General features: G+C 43.5%; 1 long non-coding RNA gene across 1 annotated transcript in view; it reads left to right on the forward strand.

Annotated features, from left to right (window-relative positions):
* Positions 1-461: 461 nt before the first annotated feature.
* The window catches only part of LOC121042412 (uncharacterized), a 29,102-nt gene continuing 14,352 nt past the window's right edge, over positions 462-15,211 (forward strand). The window contains exon 1 of the long non-coding RNA XR_005796182.1: positions 462-731. This is a non-coding gene — a long non-coding RNA (uncharacterized LOC121042412). The remainder of the gene's footprint in view (positions 732-15,211) is intronic.

Raw genomic sequence — 15,211 nt, forward strand, 5'->3', positions numbered from 1 at the left:
CTCTCTCTGTCTCTCAAAAATGAATAAACGTTAAAAAAAATTGAAAAGAAAAACGTACACTAAAAGTTCTTCCTCAAATACAAAGTGTTCCCAGTGCCTTTGATGCAGGAGTTGATGAAGCATTCGTTTAGGCGGCAGAGGCACATGCTAAGGAAACAGGTCTAAGGAAGGGGGTCAATCTTTATTGATCACTACCAATGCGGGGCGTTTCATGCAGTTACTCTTACTTGCATACTCCGTCAACCTAGTATGGTAGGTTTCTCACCCATTTGCAGGGCAGGGCAGGGCAGGGATGATCAGAGCAGTCAGATAATTTTGGCCCCTACCCCACAGCAAAGCAGAAATGCCGGGTTGCTGTCCTGCTGTCCAGAGTGTGCCTCCGGGACCTGTGGTCTCCAGGAAGCCCTGTCCCACAGGGCTCCTCCCTGCACAGCTGGAGCCCCATCCTCCGGCAGCAGGTCTTTTGCATAATCCTCTTGCGTGTCATTTACCTTACCTCTCTTTAAATTGCATCACATTAACAACCTTTGAGTCTCTCCAGGACCTCTGGAATTCCAAACAGACCTTTCCTCCAGCAGCCCCGCCGTGTTTGGGGCAGCTCCTGCATCCCTGGGGCCAAGTTTCAATGTCTTTCTCCTACTGTGCGATCAAAATTCTCTGCACATCTTACGAGCCTGTTGAGTCTTCTCACTGAAGCCTGTGGAGCTGGGAAAGGAGTGAGTAAAGCGAATGTGAGTCTAGCTGGGTTTTCTTCTGAAGCAGTGCGGTGATTGACTCGTCTATTCTGATTTACCCTTAATTGTAGTCCTGCATTGCCTTTTAAAATTTTAGACAAGAAGCAGCTAACACTACCTGCTTTCTTTTTTGGGGGGGACCTGGGTTCCTTAGAGCCACCTCCTTCCCCACCAAGGAGTCAGATTTCACCCCTCCCTGGGCTGCCTCCCGAAGCTTGGAGGGTGGGCAGGCGCTTTGCTCTCTGGGCTGATGCTGTATCACGTTGGAAGCTTCATTATTCCTTTTTGGCATAAGAAGGCCTAAGGGAAAGAATGAAATCTGGCCTTTGGTAGCAACGTGGATGGAACTGGAGAGTGTTAGGCTAAGTGAAAGAAGTCAGACAGAGAAAGACAGGTACCATATGTTTTCACTCTTATTTGGATCCTGAGAAACTTACCAGAAGACCATGGGGGAGGGGAAGGGGGGAAAAGTTAGAGAGGGAGGGAGCCAAACCATAAGAGACTCTTAAAAACTGAGAATAAACTGAGGGTTGATGGGGAGGGGGGGTGGGTGATGGGCACTGAGGAGGGCACTTGTTGGGATGAGTAGTGGGGGTTGTATGGAAACCAATTTGACAACAAATTTCATATTAAAAAAAAAAAAAGAAGGCCTAAGATTGAAACCGACTATATCTAATTATGTTGGAGGAGGAAATAGACATTCATTTATTAAATATCTTCCTGCAAACCTCCTGTACACACGTTCTGTTTAATGAAGCAGAGGGCACCCAAGTCCACCGCCATCGTCACAGAGATTGTAGAGATAAGATTTCAGGGCCAGCCGGGTCAGGAGGTAGCAGTAAGGAAGCAGTTTTGTTCTAGTCCGGTTGCGCTCTGGTGATGTTAGAATAACAATGTCCTTGAGGGCTCACGCCGGCCACTTGGCGGGGGACCAGCCCCAGCGAATGCAGCTGGGAGGTTCATCGGAGAAACGGAAGGCCTGAGCGAACTCCACAAAGTAATTGCAAGGCACTAAAGATATTTACAATTTCTCCCCCACCCCCACCCTGCCCCACCTCCAAGTTTTAGGATCAAAGCTGAGGCATCTGCACTTCAGGAAAAGAAGGGCTGGGGTAGGGCCAAGCTGAGGGGGAACGGAAGATTCCAGATGATCATCAGAGCAAAGGAAGGGCTGAGCAGTGAATTGCGGGGTTGTCTTAATTCTGATTTTCTGAATTTTGATTGCACTGGAGGCTGTGATCAGTTAGGAGCTGTTGGCATCTCCTTTAACCGAACCTCAGGCTGCCTTAGTGAGGACAGGTCATTCATTGTTATGTAACGATTCTCAAGGAAAACTGCCTGGTTGCTCAGTTAATTGAAGCCCCGCAGGAACCACTGTGGGCGACCGTGTGGCTGCTTCTAAATGGGAAGAATAGAAAATTACTCAGGGAAATACTTCTTTTGCTTCTCTCTTGTTTATGAGTTAAGAGAAAAGGGGAGTTTGGGGGGTTTTGGAATGGAAGAGCTACGTGTAACTAAATAATGTGTTATTTGGGACGGGTTTACTCTGCAGTTGTATTTATTATTGAATGAAATTCTTTCCTGTATGTTTTGAGCCTCGATGTGTGGGATCAGAGACAAGGATTATTGTTATCATTATCGTAAAAGTGTCGAGAATACCCTTGAACTTATCGTGGTTACAAAGGTACTAAAGTACACTCATTCTGGGTGACGTTAATGGGTCTGGGCACTCATTGTGGGCCCTTGCAAACACATTCAAACTTTCTCCTTTCAAGAAACTTGGTGTTAACACAAAGAAGGCACCACCAGACATTCCAACAGAAACCACCGGCTGGTGAGACGTTCAGAGCTTTGCACACGGCCTCAGGTGAGAGAGAAGAGGTCCTTCATGGCATCTATTTTAAGAATCTAGAAGAGCTGTAAACCCATCTATTCACTTGACACGATGGGTTAGCTTTGAGAAGATGATGTCGTGAAGGCTGGGCTTTGTTAAATTGGTCAGTTACAGTTCATGTGTGACCCACAGCCCATGTACAACTGACCAAAGATTTAGGGCCAGCGTTGAACAAGGGCAACCCTTTTTTTCTACTTTAGTGGGAAGGCGAGCCAAAATGGCACATCTCAAGGAAATCAATGAAAAACAGAGGTGGATTTTTTTTTTCTAGTTGAAATATTTGTTGAGGCAATTGTGCATTCAAAGCATCCTGCCTACCCTTTAACATCCAGCTCCCCTAACCACGGTAACATCTTGGAAAACTGTAATGCAATAGCACAACCAGGATATTAACATCAGTACGATCTGCCGGTCTTGCTGTGATTTCCCAGTGTTACTTATTTGTCTATGTGTGTGTTTAGCTCTATACAATTTTACCACCTGTGCATCCGCCACCACAATCTAGATACAGAACAATTCTGGATGCGTCCTCTTTCTCTTTAAAAACCACATTCACCTTTTTGCCAACCCCACCTCAGCCTTCCTTCCACCCCAGTCCCTAAGCCTTGGCAACCACCAATATGATCTGCATTTCTAAATTTTTATTATTTCCAAAATGGTTACGTGAATGGAATCACAGAGTACGTAAGCTTTTGTTTGTTTTTTTCCACTCCATAAAATTCCTTGGAAATTCATCCAAGCTGTTGGGTATATCTGTGGTTTGTTCCTTCCAGCTGCTGAGGGGCGGTCCATAGCATGGATGTACCAAAGTTTGTTTAGCAGTTATCTATTGAGGGACAGCTGGGTTGGTTCCATTTGGGGGCCATTACGAATAAGTTCATGATGAACATCTGTGTGTAGTTTTTGATGTGAATGTAAATTTTCATTTCTTTGGAATACATGCCCACAGGTGCAGTCCCTGGGCTCTATTATATTGGCATGTTTGGTTTCATAAGAAGCTGTTACACTGCTTTCCAGAATGGCTGCACTGTTTTCCGTCCCCACGAGGAATGTGTGAGCGGTCCAGTTTATTTACATTCTTGTCCACGTTTGATGTTGTCTCTATATTTTCTTTCAGGTGTGCTAATAGCTGTGTAGTGTTAGTTAGCTCTGTGTTGTTTTCATTTGGGTTTTTCTGATGGGCTCATGATGTTGAACATCTTTCTAGGTGCTCATCTGCCTTCTGTATATCCCATTTGGCAGAGGTATACGACTATCTTACCCATATTCTATTTGGACTGTGTGATTTGTTTTCACTGTTGAGTTTGAGAGTTCTTTATATATTCTGGGTACTAGTCCTTTGTGAGATATGTGGTTTGCAAGTATTTTCTCTGAGTCTGGGGCTTGTCTTTTCACCCTCTTCATATGGTCTTTCTCAGAGAATAAGTTTTTAATTTTGATAAAGTCTAATTTGGCACTTTTTCCTTTTACAGATTGTGTTTTGGCAGCGAGTCTATGAACCTGCCTAGATCCCAAAGTTTTCCTCCTACAGTTTTTGTCCTAAAGTTTTATAGCTTCAGGGTTTCCATTTAAGCCCATGACTCATTTTGAGTTAATTTTGGTATAACGAGTGAGACTTAGTGAACGTTCCATTTTTGCCCACACCTGTTCAGTTTTCTGTCAACATTGGTCAGAAAGGCCAGCTTCCATTTCCCCTTCATTGAAACGTTTATGCACTTTGCCGAAGAGTCAGTTGAGCACGTGTGCATGTGTCTCTTTCTGGGTTCTATATTCTGTTCCATCAATCTGTGAAAAGAAAATTTTAAAAATTATTTTAGGGCTTAGAAAACCCACACGGTTTTGTTATTTGTTTTGGACTTGTGAATAAGCAAACTCTGCACTTTTAGTTTCTCACAAATAGCACTTGCTATATGAGTTTAAAAATACAGACACACAGGGGCACCCGGGGGGCTCAGTCAGCTAAGTGCCCGAGTTCAGCTCGGGTCATGGTCTCACAGTCTGTGAGTTCGAGCCCCCCGTTGTGCTCTGTGCTGACAGCTCAGAGCCCGGAGCCTGCTTCAGATTCTGTGACTCCTTCTCTCTGTCTGCCTCTCCGCCTCTGACACTCTGTCTCTCTCTCAAAAATAACTAAACATTAAAAAAAAAATTAAAAAAAATAAAGACACACATACATACCTCTCTCTAGATATATACAGATGTACATGTAAACACGTGTATACTCAGGTAAGGGATATATACAAATAGACATACATTGTGTGTCTATTTGTATTCTAAATGGATAAAATTCCTAAATTCCTTGGTATAAATTACTGAGAGTAAAAACTCATCCATCATAAGCTATTAATTACAAGTTTATGATTTGCCATAATTAGAAATAAATTTTCCGACATTATTTTTAGAGTAACAAAATCTAAGTTAGATGTAATTTATTCTACCTGTACACAACATCAATGTCGTAAATTTGCTCTGTTGCTATTTTTTTTTAATTGTTTTCTACTATCTTAAGATTAATGGTTAGCAGTTTGGGTATAAGTCTTCTTAACTATGTAATTGTGCATATATGAAACTTAACCAGAGCACCTGTTAATCATATTTTATGTCAGAGGAATGGAGTTTTCTTTTCTTTTTTCAAAATCAAGCTGAACCACACAACCTGATAGCAAGCTGATGATAAGCAGTGTTGTGCTGAAAATCACGATAATGTTTATGATAATAAGATATAAGGACCTAGATACACACACACACACACACACACACACACACAGAGATACACAATTTCTTTGAAGAAAGAAAATTGTTGGTGCAACATATACTGACACTTCTAAAGGCTACAAATAACAGGACAATATTGCCCCCTGAGAATTGAATTTGTGACATTAATACCTATGGTGTAGAGATTATCTCAGCACGCAATTCCCTTACACGATGGAATATATTTCAAGTCGAAGTAGAATTCTGAGTACATTTTTAAATGTGAAAGACAAACATAACCAATTTAACGTCCTTGAGTTATTAGCCTGGGGATTCCAAAAAGCGAATGAAGCTTGTAGCTTATCAGCATTTCCAAAGGAACGAAAGCCTAAAAGGCAAACACGAATTACGTATGTAGATATATAATGTAGATGTATATAGTGTGTAGATACATATGTGTGTGTGGGTATCTATACATATGGGGGGAGCAGAGAAGACAGAGAGATTAATGCATCAAATGTTTATGGGTTGATGACACAGATTAATGCATCAAATGTTTATGGGTTGATGACACTGGACATTAATTTCATCCGAATAGCGTTCCATTTCCTGACGTTCTAATATCATGCTCATGAAACAACTTCCCGTTTCTTTTCATTTCCCCTATTCCATCTCCATCTGGGAGAGTGCGCACCCACCTGCTAACGTAACTGGAAGTTCGTTGGCCATTTCAGTTCCCACTTTAGTCAGTAGCCTAGGCTTCTGGTCCACATGTCAATCCCTTCTGAAGGCTGTGTAGTTATTGGTACTCTCCAACCCTGAGTACGTGTGCAAAAATCTGTTTCTGCCCTTGCAAAGCTGAGGGTCAGACCCTGGGCTCTGGCCAGGCTCCAAAGTTGGCTACCCAGGGAGACCTGCCCTGACATGAGCTCATCTCTGTCCACTGGTGATCATCTCATCTGGTGGTTTATAGTCAGTGCCACAGGGCACTCAGAAGCAGAGGAAAAAAGGAAAGACTGTCACAAGAGCCCAAATTCTCCAGTAGCCTCCAAAGGATCTACAGACTTACACATTCATACACCTGACCTTTATCTCATGTGGTCCGTTTCATCTTGACTATTTATTTGTTCTTCTGCAATAAAATAAAATAAAATAATTAAAAAAACAAAAACCCATCACAGGAAAAGCTGGCAGACGTTTCTGGACTTCTTGGCCCATATCGTTTTGCACTGGTGGTACTGCTCGGACTGAATTGAATCTGCTGCACTGATTCCTGCCAAGTAACTATGTCTTCGACAGATTCCCAACTATTGTACCTTCATCTACAAGTGCTTCTTTACTAAAGTTATATTTGTACTTGATACCATTTTTTAAAGTTTTCCTTCTTGTCTGACTTGTTAGAGAACATGGCAGGTCATTTTCTGGTGTCATTCTTTATTGTTAAAGTGAAGCCCGTGGCTCTGCCATTCAAAGTGTGGTCCACAGATTGCTGGCATCCATGAAGCATCCATACCCCACCCATGAGATAAGTATGGGACGTGAGAGGACATGTTTGCAAAGTTTTATAGCAATTTGACATTACCGTGGCATCCATGAGCATGATTTTGTATTTCACAAAAGCATCTGTCTGTGATCAATGGGAAATAAAAATTTTGGCTTTGGCCCACAGGTAGTTAAGAAGCATGGTTTTATGAAACTATTTTTAAATTAATTATTTTAAGACTTTCTCAAACAGGTTTGTAATTCTTCTGCACAAAGGTCTAAACATACAAATTAAATGTTAATTTAATTTTCAAAAATTTTTATCCAGTAAAATCCCCTTTGATTTGAACTATCAATGTGTAGATGTTTGGATCAAAATGATGATAAAGCCACCAGGGGCTTCAAAAGAAAAGTCCTCTTTGTCCTGATGGTAGTTAAATGTTACTATGTAATACATTCATTTCTTTTCATCAGTACTGCTGAGTAACCACGTTTGGATAGAGGTGTTGTATTACCTTCTAGGAATTGGTTCTCTCCTTGGAGTAGAAGCGGTGAAAGAGAGAGGAATATATCTAGTATCCGATACTACATGTTTTCCTAAATACTGTATTTTTTATAAATCATCTTTATTATTTTGTTCATTTTCAGATTAGTACTAAAAAGTCACTAGAGATTTATGTTTGGGAGAGTTGTAAAAGGTTAATAAAATGGGGGTGGCTCAGTCGGTGAAGCATCCGACTTCGGCTCAGCTCATGACCTCATAGTTCGCAAGTTCAAGTTCCACGTCGGGCTCTGTGCTGACAGCTCGGAGCCTGGAGCCCGCTTCAGATTCTGTCTCCATCTCTCTGTCCCTCCCCTGCTGACACTCTGTCTCTCTCTCTCTCTCAAATATAAAAAATAAAACGTAAAAACGTTTAAAAAAAGGTTAATAAAATGTTATTCATTATGTAATGAAAATCAATTCAATGAGAATGCCATGAACTCCCCAGTGTACCAAAGATTTATACAAACGTTGGGAGAAATTCAAAAGAAATAGATGAGATTATCCTCCTCTGGAAACTTCTTATAAAAGAAGCCAGATGCAAATTAAGGGGTCCACCCAACAATAAAGAAGAACAAGGATATGTTAAGCATAGGCACCAATGTTGAAGGAGTGGCTTTTGGCGAAGGTGGTTCTGAAGGAGCCTGGCTTCAGAAGTCTGCTTAGACAGTTGGAATGTTCAGCCTGGCTTTAAAAGCACCTGCAGGATTTGAGTTGGCAAAGACAGAGCAGTTGACAAGGGTCCAAAATGGATTTTGGAAGCGGGAGATGAGCCAAGGCTGGAGTTTGGAGAGTTGAAGGATGCCTAGTGGAATAAGAGACCAGTCTGATTAGAACGGAAGGTGAATCAAGTCACAAAAGAGAGATTGGATAGTTGTCAGATGTGTTTAATGAATACGTGCACGTCAGGAGTGGAGGCTTGTCACTTTGAGCCAAAAAACCTGGTGGGAAACCCTTTTGGCAGGCGAGCAGCCTAATAAAGGCAGTAAGTAATACACCCTGTGCTTGCCTTTCTCGCTCAGATCTTCAGATGCAGGAGATTTAAATTCTAAAGCCCTTGAGCATGAGTTAGGAGTCACTGTTAAAGTTCCATTTCGAAATTTAAATCACCCTGGGGCAGGATATGAAAATGATCGTCAGAACTCTCGGGACATATTTGATCTCCGGCAAAAGCAGTCAACTCCGTAATTATCATTGCCATATTATTGTATGATTTAGGGTTAAAGGTATGTATGGTTGACATTAATACCAAAAGAAGAAAAAATCCCAAACAGACAAGAAATGGGAAAGGAATGGAAAGAGAAAATAGTTTGGAAGTGAACAGATACGTCTAATGGAGATATGTTTGGATATGTCTAATGGAGAGTTTCACCCCCAATAGGGATCCTGAGCTGCTTGCCAAAGAATCTGAGCACAGACTTATTGGAGCCGACTCAGAATTGTACCGCTCAGATAAGACAGTGTCCAGTGTATGTTCTGTGTCATCTGTTTTTGTTTTTTTTCTTAATAAGGAATGATGGGGAAAAAGCCCTTGCGTTACTCTAGGAAAGATACCGCAACAATCTCTGATATTTTGCTGCGTATGTTGGTATCATAGACTTCATGGATGTAGTTTTTCATCGTGCTGGCTTTGTTTCCTGTGTAAATTTCATCATGAAGCTAAGATAGGAATTCGTTCACCTTATAGAAAATAGGAAACGAGTTATCATGACAAATATGGGCAACTTTTAAAATAGAAACGTTTCGACTCAGACATCAGCGTTAAGGGATTTAGCCTGGGTTCTTAGCAGTTTACTAAAATGTCACTGTGCCGTCCAAAACATTCACAAATTTCCCAATACCCGTGGGGAACTATCAGCTGTAGATGTGACTACATTACTTTGTGGATGTAGAAATTATCCTTCAGAGTAAGAATTTATCCATATCATTGAAACCGAAGCTAAGAGAGCTCCCGGCACCAAGACTCTGCCCAGGAGTGGTCACTTCTTTGAAAAGTCATGCGAGGGTATCTACGGGGAGGAAGAATTACTTGCTGCTGCTGAATGACACGGAGAGGTCGGGGGACCAGGCACCACTCCAGCCACCGTGTGAGAGAGGAGGCTTGCGGGCGGAGGGAGGCCACTCGCCTCATACTTGAAGAAGTAAGAGCCCCCGTTTCAACTGTTGATCCATTACAATGTGTGTTAGATAGTTGAGCCACCCCAGGTTAATGATTGCTTCTTAAACCATTTTCATCAGAATAAGCACGCGCTGCATTTTACTGCATTCTAGAATGTGCACGCCGTTAGCGGTGGGACGCGATGCCTCCTGTAGACAGCTTGGCGTCCTGAGACACTGGCCACAGAGTTGCCCATGTTACAATACCGCTGTGTATATTCAACCTTTCTGCAGAGACTCTGTTCCCTGTGCAACTGAAAAGGGTTTTTAATATCTCTAAGCATCTGTTGGGTATTTTCTCTAAAAAAAAAAAAAAAAAAAAAAAAAGAAAAAGAGCAAATTTCACACTTCCTCCTCAAATTCCTCCTTAAATCATACAGTTTGTCTGTGGAACACTACATAATCCTTGCTATTGCCTTCTACCTGCTTTTAGCTCAGGCAACTTTTAACACGCTGCTTTTGTGCTTGTAGATCCTATTAACGAAGCAGTTTGGGGACAGTGTATAATAAAAGAAGCAGTAAAGGTTAAGTGTATTCACTTCAATTTTTTAATGATTATTTTTAATGTTTACTTATTTTTGAGAGACAGAGACAGAGCACAGGCGAAAGAGGGGCAGAAAGAGAGAGGGAGACACAGAATCTAAAACAGGCTCCAGGCTCTGAGCTGTCAGCACAGGGGCTCACGCGGGGCTCGAACTCATGGACTGTGAGATCATGACCTGAGCCAAAGTCGACGCTCAACTGACGGGGCCACCCGGGTGCCCCTACGTCTCTCCTAATATTTCCCATATTTGTGGCAAAGATTCTGTATGCTTCAGTTAACGAAAATACTTTCAGTTAGATAAGACCACGGCAAGACCGGTAAGTATAAGGACAACACTGGGGGAGGCTTTGCACTTCCCCTGTCACCGTTTAAATAAGGTGTGTAGGGGCGTCTGGGTGGCTCAGTCGGTTAAACGTGAGACTTCAGCTCAGGTCGTGATCTCACGGTTCGTGGGTTCGAGCCCCGCGTCGGGCTCTGTGCTGACAGCTCAGAGCCTGGAGCCTGCTTCGGATTCTGCGTCTCCCTCTCTTTGCCCCTCCCCTGCTTGCACTCTGTCTCTCTGTCTCTTGAAAATAAATAAATGTTAAAAAAAAATTTTTAAATAAATAAATAAATACGGTTTGTACTATAGCAGGATATTCTCTCACTTAATGGGGGCTCGAGCAAATCATCAACTGATGAATTACTGTTAAGCCTAGTCTCTTCTGCCTCGTGGTAACTGCAGTACAACACAAGAGGCAGGCAGTAGCCTTTCTGCTTTGCTAGGGAAGAAGGTGCACTCAGAGGACCCAGCTCATCGTGTAGGCATTTGGGGGGCGCTCCGTCTTTCTCTTCCCTTCCTACCCTCTTCGTACCCTGGCATCTATAGAAGTCCCAGCATTGGCGTCGTCTAAGACACTTGAAGGTCTCCCACATAAAATAAACAGAAAACAGCATTGTGCGTCCGTGATCTCAGTAGGGGGCGGGTAGTGTGTGTGTTTGTTTCAATAATGCAAACATGTCATCCTTACTTAATCTGTAAATGTCGAAAAGACATTGTGCTAGGTAAGAAATCAAGGCTAAGCATCCTTTCCAGTCGGATTTCCTGAAATGGATTCCCAGAAAAGCTTCCAAGAGCAAAAGAAAAGAAAAGCATGAAGAGACGTCATTTGATAGATGTGACACCGTAGTGGTTATTGGGAAATAAAATAAGCATGAAAAAAACCTTCGGCCTGTCATTTCAAAGTCAAGGGTAGGGGCACCTGGGTGGGTCAGTCGGTTGAGCATCGACTTCGGCCCAGATCATGATCCCGTGGTCTGTGAGTTCGAGCCCCGCGTCGGGCTCTGTGCTGACAGCTCGGAGCCCGGAGCCGGCTTCTGATTCTGTGTCTCCCCCTCTCTCTGCCCCTCCCCTGCTCATGCTCTGTCTCTCTGTGTCTCTCAATAATAAATAAACATTAAAATTTTTTTTTTAATTTCTAAAAAAAGTCAAGGGTAAAGTCAGTGCCTCATAAATCTTGCAGATCCACAAGCATGCCTTATTTTGGCAACAGAAGAGTTCTACCAGAAATGAAGGTACTAACAAGTACCACATCCACTGGTGTAGCGACTCTCATACGTCTTCTGTTTCTCTATTATTTCTTCCTAGCAACTTACAATCAAACTAAATTCTTCCTATGAACTTGAGTGAGTAGTTTGGCTTGAAGGAAAAAAAGGGATTAAATTACTTTGTAACACATAGCTTCTGTGGTCAGCCTCTAGCTTAGCAAATTATCATGCACCGTAGACTTGATGGAAGTCTCAACAGATTTAATAAACTTTCTGTTTTCATTCCTATTTGGTCAAATATGCTGGAACTTTTAGAGACCTCACTTGAGTCAGAACCAAGAAAGGTAGTTGAGCTTATGTTTTCAAAGACCTAAAGAGAAAAAAAGATATGAAAATTGGAAGGTAGCCCTCAAGAAAAATAAGACTAATGTAGGTGTTGCTAGGATATAGTCATAGGAGAGTAGGTGTGTGCATGGAATCCAGGAATCCAGAGCCAGTGGTGACAAGCAGAAAAATGGTTTCTCAAAGATGTCCACGTCCTTGGTCCCATAACCTGTGAATAAGTTAGCTTACTTGGCAAAAGGACTTAGCCGATATGGCTGAGGTAAGCATATCGAGATGGGAACTTTATCCTGAATGGTGTATGTGGATCCAATGTAGCCACAAGGTCTTTTAATAGGGGGCCATGTTGTCAAAGTGAGAGGGGGAGATTTCAAGATGATTGGATGGTGAGGAAGAGCCACGAATCAGGAAAGACAGGTGGTTTCTAAGAGCTGGAATAGATAAGGGAGTGGACTTTCATCCAGAGCCTTCCGAGGGGTGCAGCCTGCCAATGCATTGGTGTCATCCCATGAGACCCGTGTCACACTTCTGACCTCTGGAACTGCAGGATAATGTATTTGTGTTGTCTTAAGCTACCCAGTTTGTGGTAATTTGTCACAGCAGCCATGGGAACCCAATACAGCAGTCAATGTCAAAACACACAACGTCTGGAAAACAAATTGTTTGCTTGACTATCTTTGTTGAGGACATACGCTTTTCATTAAATAGCCGAAGAAAGGGACTTGTGGAAAAATTCCTGTATGGAATTGTCTCTTGGTGACACGTCCCAGACTTACCTTAGACGGAGAAGAGACCGGTGCAGAATCGTGTGATGAGGGCAGGGAGCCACCATGTTGCTGCTGAGGGAGCACGCGTGGGGCCAAGTGGATGTCAACGTCACCCTGGCAGTTACACACGAAAAGGACAGTAGTGAACCTTGGCCTCTGGGAAGCAGACCTTCATGATTTTATGTGCTGGGAGTTCTTCTTCTGTTGATAACACCTGGTTTCTCTTGAGACCACCTCAGTCTCCTCTTCCTGTCCATGTGACCCAGACCTGAGACAACTGGCACCTCGCATGGGCCCTGGTCACCATGCCTGGTGTAGGTATGGTGTGGGACCCACCCAGCAGACCGTTCAGGCCGATTGCCACACTTTTATTTGTGCCCTTTCCTCTGTTGTTGGACCGCTAATAAGACAGTGCAGTGGAGTGAATATTTGTGTCTCCTCAAAATTGTTATCTTGAAATCCTAATCCCACTGTAATGGTACTCGGAGGTGGGGCCTTTGGGAGACGATGAGGTCATGAGAGTGGGGCCTTCAGGAATGGGATTTGGCCCTTATGGAAGTGGCTCCAGAGAGCCAGCCTGCCCCCTCCACCACGTGAGGACACGAGGGGGGGTCTGCATCCCGGAAGAGGAACCCCACCCGACCATGCTGCCAGGCCAATCTTGGATTTCCAGCCTCCGGAACTGTGGGAAATACATTTCTGTTGTTTATAAGCCACCCCGTCTGTGGCACTTTGTTACAGTGGTGCAAGTGGATGAGGACAGGTGGACTGTAGGCCTGGAGCTGGAGGCATCCATCCACCCTTAACGACATCATTAAGGTAGAGGCTGAGCACTTCTGGAAATGAAGCAAGCGCCAAAGAAAGCAGAGCAGAAAGGGAAGAGAGTAAGACTGAGGTGAACCTGGTGATGTCATCTGAGCCTCTGGGCCCCATCCTGGCAGACCCTTGGACTTCACCTCTGTGGGCTAAGACACCTCTTATTCAGGTTTTGCTTGCGACCGATACCCCTCCCTAGGAAGGAAGCCATACACGTTTTCTGGTTTCCAGTTACGCACACACAACTGCACACACCACTTCGGCCAGAATGGGCACTCGTGCCTGCAAAGGGGCCATTCGAGAAGACGAGATAATATAAAAGCACCTAAAAGAGCAAAGATCACCAGCAGCTCTCTAAACAAATTCGTAACGTGACAGCTCTGGTATTAAGAGGATGAGGGTAAACCAAGTGATGAGTTCCGAAGAGATCCAGGCCTACCATCAACCTCCAGGAAGGCAGAGACACCTCGGCCAAGAGCCTGGCAGTGACGACCGTAGGTGTAACTAAACTCTTACATAACATCAAGTAACTCTCTTACAGATCCAAGAAGTGGTTTCTGTTTCTTTTCCAATTCTCTGAGGTTCTCCGGATTCTAGAGAGGACAGGGTATCCTTATCCTCATCTGGCAGACGAAGAAGTTGATGTTTGGAGCTGTCGCACGTCCAGGTTATTGATCTGGGGCTGTGGGATCTTTAGCCTTGGTACCTGGACCCTCCTGCCTGACCCCAAACGTCTTTCCCGGACCCAAAGTTGGACTCTAAACAGGTGACGTTGTTTATATCACAACTCATTCCATCTGAGTGATTTTTTGATTTTTGTGATGTAGGTGTTCACTAGGCTCCTCTGGAAATATTTAGACACTAAAGTTACTCTGAGGAGGAAATCTCTTTGCAATCGATACTTAGAAAGATGCAGTGCAGAAACAGATAAAAGGTCTTCTGTTCAGTGTCTCCTTATTCAATAAGTGCTGAATTGTTAAGTCAATAGGAGACGTGGCTTGTTTCAACATGGGAAGGAAGGACATTCAGTTTGCCTCATACCTACCTCACCGGGGACACGGCGCGTGGACCAGACTAAAAGCAAGACCCATCAGAACCATCCTGGCGTTATCCACTGTGGCTCCGGAGTGGGTTGACCTGGCTTCCCCACCTGCTTCCTGCCGGGATTCCTGTGTTGATGGAGGATTTAAGTACAGAAACTCCTTGCTGACCTGAATACTGAGAATGTGGACCATGCAGGCTCGCAAGACGTGAGGGAAGCTCAATTTAGAAAGGCTTTGGGAAAGGAGATAAATTTTAGTCGTGTTTGCAACAGACATAAAGCGTGACCCAAATTCATTAATGTAACAGTGAATGAGCTTCAGTCGTGAACTTCAATTATTTTCTCTGTAGAATGGGGGCAATGATGCCTTTCCCATTATCCCCCTCCCAGACGTTTGCTTTGAGTGCACAGTATTTCATAACCTGAAAAGAATTGTGTGAAGTTAGTGTCATCGGTGGTGTTGATATTTTTACGAGATGGTGTATCAAAGCAGCAGAGAGAACCGGATGAACAAAAATGCCATCTGTCCCCTGCACTGGGGGCACGGTCCTGCACTGGGGGGAGAGCGCACCTTGTAGGCAGAGGGCATGGCAGTTAAGTATGCATGTAAAGAAACCTTTGTAACAAGAAGAATAAAATGTACGGAAATTGATTAAAGTCTTGGATTATTTTCC

This window comes from Herpailurus yagouaroundi, unplaced genomic scaffold, assembly GCF_014898765.1.
Source record: "Herpailurus yagouaroundi ecotype Mexico unplaced genomic scaffold, PumYag 29, whole genome shotgun sequence".
Lineage (NCBI taxonomy): Eukaryota > Metazoa > Chordata > Mammalia > Carnivora > Felidae > Herpailurus > Herpailurus yagouaroundi.